This window comes from Ursus maritimus, unplaced genomic scaffold, assembly GCF_017311325.1.
Source record: "Ursus maritimus isolate PB19 unplaced genomic scaffold, ASM1731132v1 scaffold_34, whole genome shotgun sequence".
In the NCBI taxonomy this organism is placed as follows: Eukaryota; Metazoa; Chordata; class Mammalia; order Carnivora; family Ursidae; genus Ursus; species Ursus maritimus.
Window position 1 is genome coordinate 12,798,137 of NW_024426008.1, and position 6,238 is coordinate 12,804,374.

A 6,238-nucleotide genomic window follows, 5' to 3' on the forward strand; every position below is an offset into this window, starting at 1 on the left:
CCCCCCCCCCCCCCCCCCCCCCCCCCGTCGAGACATTTTAGAGAAACAAAATGTCAAGTCCCTTTCCTGGAGGTGAAGTAGCAACGAAAAAAGCAGTTAGCCATTTTCTTTCTTAACTCAGTTTGCTATAGCAGCGAGCACTCTGAGATTACAGAGCCACTGGAGGAAATTTGCAAGAGTGGGATCAAACAATTCTATAATATTACTAATCAGGCTCTGATCACACATTTAACACATATTAATTCATCTAACCCTTAGAAGAATTCCATGAGGTAGATACTATTTTTTACTTCCTCTCCCCATTTTTGTAGATAAAGGAATTTAGCCATAGAGATAAAGTCACTTGTTAAGAATAAACAAGGAATAAATTGTGGGTGTGGGAATAGGACCCCAGGGTCTGAGCTCTTAACCACTGTCCTACAGTATTATTAAGAATTAGACCCAGGTGCAGTACCTAGGGAGTCCTAATAAGAGAACGAGTGGCAATCATCCTGTTTCATTCTCCAGAAGTCTAAAAAAGGGCGATTTTCCCCCTCTGTGTTTCTTTTGAAATGTAAAGTCTTGCTGTGCCATTTTCAGATTAAAGCCCAATTAAGGGAATAAAACACTTGTGCTATTGATTCTTCAGTAGGGAGTTTACAGCTATAATCAGTTACTCCTAGGAGCCAGTTATCTCTCTAGATGCTCAGCTGTGCCCTTTTATTCATCCACAGTGATTCCCGAGTCCACAGTCCAGGCCCTAACATGTCTTGCTGTGTGCCACGAATTATTAAGGCTGTACGTGCAGATCCCCCAGCAGGAATTTCCACCAGTTGCCCACTTCCTTCCATCTTCACTTCTTTTCCCTATACCTGACGTGACTAATTGGGGTGACCTGCTGAACTAATGGAGTTTATAAAAGCAACGTTCCCAGCATGCCCTGTTACTAGGACTCTTCCTCTCCATCACCTTCGATTGTGCGGGACGTGGGGGGGGGGGTGTCCATTTTTCAGGATGACGGGCCACACTGCCATTCCTGCGTCTTCATACATATGCAAACGCAGAAACCCCAACATAGACACACAAAGACAGGTACTTAACGCACACAGGCGTGCGCATGCGCTCCTCCTGATCTTTTGTTTCCTAAGAAGTTTCACTTTCTGGAATTCGAATGCCAAGTAGTTGAACAAAGTGCTAGGTGAGACTGCCTCAAGAAACAGTATCCAAAGCAGAGAGAGAGGGCTCCAATTCCATCTATCCCATCTTCTCCTTTTTAAGGGGTTTATAATTTAAGTACTCAACTGGCCAGTCGTAACTTCCTTAGAAAATCCTTAGCGAAAACAGAAAATAGAAATGCGCTTTCTGCATTCCTTTATGCCACAACCTACGACATGTTCTTCCAGAGAGTGTCAGGGTTTCTCTTGCTATTAAACACCTCAGGTTTTATTGCTAGGAAGTACAATGTTCTGTAATTTAAATATTCTAAAAGAAAAGAATTGTTAAGAAATGTTTCAGATTTATAGAGAAAATAAGTTGAATCCCTACTTGGCAATTTTCACCAAAGTTGATTCCAGCTGTACCAAGGGCTTAGCTGTGAATGGCAAAAGGTAAAAACCTTTAGGAAGAACTACAAAAACATTATCTTTGTGGCTTGGAGGACGAGAATGATTTCTTAAGAAACAAAAAGCACAAACTATGAAAGAAAAGATTGATGAGTTTGACTCCTACATTTTGCTCCCCAAATGATTAGGTTAAAGAAGGTGAAAAGCTAAGCCCCAAACGGGGAGAAAATACTTGCAACACCCAGAACCGACGAAGGATCAACATATAAAATATTAAAAAACAAAAAACAAAATAGAACTTACCTTGGTAGCTACTCCCGGAAGCCCTCTGCAAGGCGGCAACGGGAAGCGGCGGTCCCAGGGCGGGAAGGAAATGCAGGGAGCAAGAGCGGTCTGGAGAGCCGGAGAGACTGAGTTCAAAGGCTGTCAGGCGCAGGAGCGCAGCGTGGCTGCAAAGCAGAGGAGAGGTGGAGAGGGGCTCAGAAGTAGGCAAAGGCACAACAAGCAGGATGGTACAGGTGAAGCCAATGAAAGGTTCAACGGCGCACACCTGGCTGCGCGGCCAAGCGGGGGCGGGGGCCTACCGTCCTTGCGGGCAGACCTCGGTAAGCTAGTAGAGGAGCTTTGACAGAATGTCAGAGAGGCAGCCACAGGTCTTGGTTAAGGTCATGAGCTCGGGAGCCAGATTACCTGGGTTGCTATCCTGGCTCTGCTCATTATCAGCGCTTTGACTTTGGGCAAATTGCTTGGGCTTCCTGTGCCTCAGTCTCCCAGTCTGGGAAATGGGTAACAATGGTGCCCATTAGGTGTTGTTATTCTTTTCTATGCCTTGAACTTCTAGGCAGTCTGGTGATGCCTATGGATCCCTTCTCGAGAAAAAAATACTTTTAATGCATAAATAAAATACATAGGACTCCAATGGACACCAGATACATACTAAAAAAACAGTTATAGGGGCACCCGGGTGGCTCAGTTGGTTAAGCATCAGACTCTTGATTTTGACTCAGGTCATGATCTCAACATGGGGGAGATCAAACCCTGAGTGGGGCTCCGCACTGGGAGCCTGCTTAAGATTCTCTCTCTCCCTCTGCCTCTTCTTCCTCCCCACACCCCTGCACCCTGCTGGTGTGCGTGCACACTTTCTCTCAAAAAAAAATTATAAAAATATTTAAACAGATACATATATATGTAACTTATTAGATAAAAAGAGCTCTTAAGGGGTGTAACAACTACCATTATTTTGAGGCATCAGTATTTACAGGTTATAAAGTCACAGGTGCTGCCAATTCTGTGTGGTATGTTGCCTCGTTCACAGTTGAAGGAAATGTTAAATTTCAGTTAGAGGTTTCAGAAAATAAAGATATATACATATATAGATGTCTATCTACCTAGATCCAGCTCTATCTATCTATCTAATCTACAAGTTGAAGGACTCCGAATTCTAACCTCTAACCCCTTGGACACCCATGGATCCCAGGGTAAAACCCCTTGTTTTAGTTGGTCTGGGCTCCCGTAACAAAATACCATAGACTAGTTGGCTTATAGACAACAGACATTTATTTTAAAAAAATGTTTCGGGTTTTCCAAAAGTAAAATGAGGGCCCATAAACTCTCTGCTGACATAAAATTTGTTTCTTGCCTTGCTTATCCTGCTTTATTTTATGAGTATGAATAAATTCCTCTAATCTCTGGTAAAAGCAAAGTAAGTCATGAAACAATAACAGCAGCCCAGTGGCTTAAGAAGCCTATCCTCAAACTCTGTTCCTTTCAGAACACTAGACTCTTCCAAGCTGTTAATTGGTGTTTGGGGTTGAAGTCTTAGGAGCACCATTAAAGGCTGGGGAACTGAGACAGGAGAGGGAAGAGTGTCAAAAACATGTGTGTTACAGAGCAAGTTTCCACTGTGAGCAATCGGGGCTTAGTCCCACCAGGGCACTACGCGAGGTATGAAAGAACATGCTTCCCACCCCGTGTCTCACCCAAGGAGCAAGGAAGCTAGGGTCTTGACTCTCTCTCATCCATCAATGATGCAGGGCTGCGCCTAGCGGCCTTAAGCCCCTAGCACTCCCAGCCTTTTTCTCACCAATGGAGCGAGGGAACGCTCTCAGGTGCTGGTAGTTATGGGCTCCTGGTGGAATTTCTGAGTTTTGCGGGGATATGGCCAGGGCATCAATAGTGTCACTGCAATTGGGGCAATATTATCAACAGACATCTGGTTAAATCATTCTGCAATACATAAAAATAACAGCTAGGTTGCTTAACTGCACATCTGTCTTTTTTTTTTTTTTTAAGATTTTATTTATTTATTTATTTATTTGAGAGAGAGAGAACATGATCGAGGGAAGGGCAGAGGAAAAAGGACAAGCTGATTCCCCGCTGCGTGCAGAGCCCCATGCAGAGCTCAATCCTAGGGCCCCGAGATCATGACCTGAGGCCAAGTCAGACGCTTAACCAACTGAGCCACCCAGGTGCCCCCTTCTGTGTCCTTTTATATGTTAATATATATATTGAATCTCTAATCTCTATCAGCTTTATAGATGTATTATGATCTAAAATTGCCTTACTTTTATAACTTGCATATTGCCTAGTTCACCCTCCTAGAATGTGCATTTCATGAAGGAAGGACTATGCCTCTTTTGTCACTATACGTAATTTATATCTTGATATAAAATATAATTACAAAATGAGAAGAGAACCATACCCAAATATTGGAGAATTGAAATTTTCACTTCTCAAAAGAAAAAAAAGATCATAATGGAAATTAGAATGTGTAGAAGTAAATGACAATGAATACACTACATATTAATATTCATGGGATGTGACAGTACTTAGAAGGAAACTTAGAGCACATAAATATATATATACATATATGTATATATATATATATTTGAAAACACAAAGTTTTAAGATTGAAAATCAATGAGCTAAGCATCCAACTCAAGAAAATAAGTTGGAAAAATAATAATAAAATAATCCTGTTCTCTCTTGTCCATGAATGTGAAGTATTGACATTCTAGAAAAGTCGATGAGACAACTCTGATATTTTGTCTGCCTTAGCTGTTGTCCATGTGGTCCTTGGCCTAAGGATGCGGTCCATCGGAAGGCACACACCAGCACTCCCTATAAGAACATGTGATTAGCATTTCCTTTGTATATCCTTTTGCTTTGCTTTTTGTCATCTTATATCTTCACAATGTCTTCTCTAAATAGAATAGAGCAAAAAAACTAAGAAATATAATATAGCAATACTCTTTTAATGCCAACTGAGACTGTCTTAGAACTGGCAAAGTTTAGCTCATTGACATTTACTGTGATTAACAGTATATTTGGATTTATCTCTTCCATATTATCTTGTATTTTCTTTGACTAATTTTTTTTTCTTAGCTTGCTTTCTTTTTTTCTGTTGGCTTGAGTTCTCTTGCCTCCCATTTCCACCTGACTCATTTAGAAGTTATACAACCTGTGACTGTTTTGGAATCAGTAAGGTGTTCTTGGATATGTGTAGTCTTGCTGAGGAAAACACTAGTGAGATTGTGTCCACTGAGATTTATCACAGACACATGTCTCTTGCTTTGTCGCCCCTAAAATGGCAGCAATTCTGGAAGGAGATAGCCTTCAGTTCTGCCTGGATGGATGCAGAAAACAATGGAAGGATACACATCCCAACACCAGGCAATGAAACAATGAAAGTAATATTTGGAAACAATGAAAGTAATATCTGATGATTATTTATTCCTTATTTTGAGAAGAGGATAAATAGACTTGTTGAAAAAACATTTTCACTAATGACTTTTCTTGGATTTATGAGCCTTTCATTTATTGTCATATAAAAAAACAATTGATTTGAATACTGGCACAGACTTTGATCAAAACTTTCCTTAAAACAGAGTGAATTTATATAGTCATTTAAACTCCTAGGGAGTTGTGTGCATTCCACCTGAAAATATATGTCTTTAATCTGTTCTAGAAATGTATTCAATCACTGGTTATTGAATATTCTATTGAGTATTGTCAAAACGCATTCTCTCTGTTCTCTCCTTCTTCACTCCTAGTAGATAACGTCAGACCTTCTCACCACACGCTCCATGGTGCTTTGACTGTCTTACGTTGATTGGGGTTTTAACTTAAAGCACTGTTTTTCATTTCGAGAAATTCTAGCTTGATTTTTCTTCATACCTGCTTGTTGTCTTTTTTCAGTGTTTTGTTATTTCTCAATGGGTTCTATCTGTCATAATTTCAGATGTGTGTGTGTGCGTGCGTACGCACACACCTGTATGAGTGTGTGTGATTTCCTCAGTGCCTCAGGGATTATCACATGAAAAATAAGTTCATACAGCTCTCCAACTAGGAGTACGTGAGAGTTATGAATTAGCTTGTTTTGCCAAGTTACAAGGACTGGAAGTCGAATCAGACTACTGTGTATGCATTTTTCAGTTCAACGCTCTCCATATTATCAAATCTGTATTTCATGACAGGCATTACTTGAAGCCATTCTGTGGACACTCGGTTATTTAACTTGGCTAATAAAAACACTTGATTACAGTGCAGTGGTTAAAAAAAAAAAAAAAAAAGCTTTGGAGTTAGATTGTCCCATGTTGGAATCCTATATCTTTTTTTCACTAGCTTGATATCTTTGGCCAGCTTACTTAGTCTTCCTGATCCTTGGCTTTTTCAAGTAAAAAAAAAAAAAAAAAAAA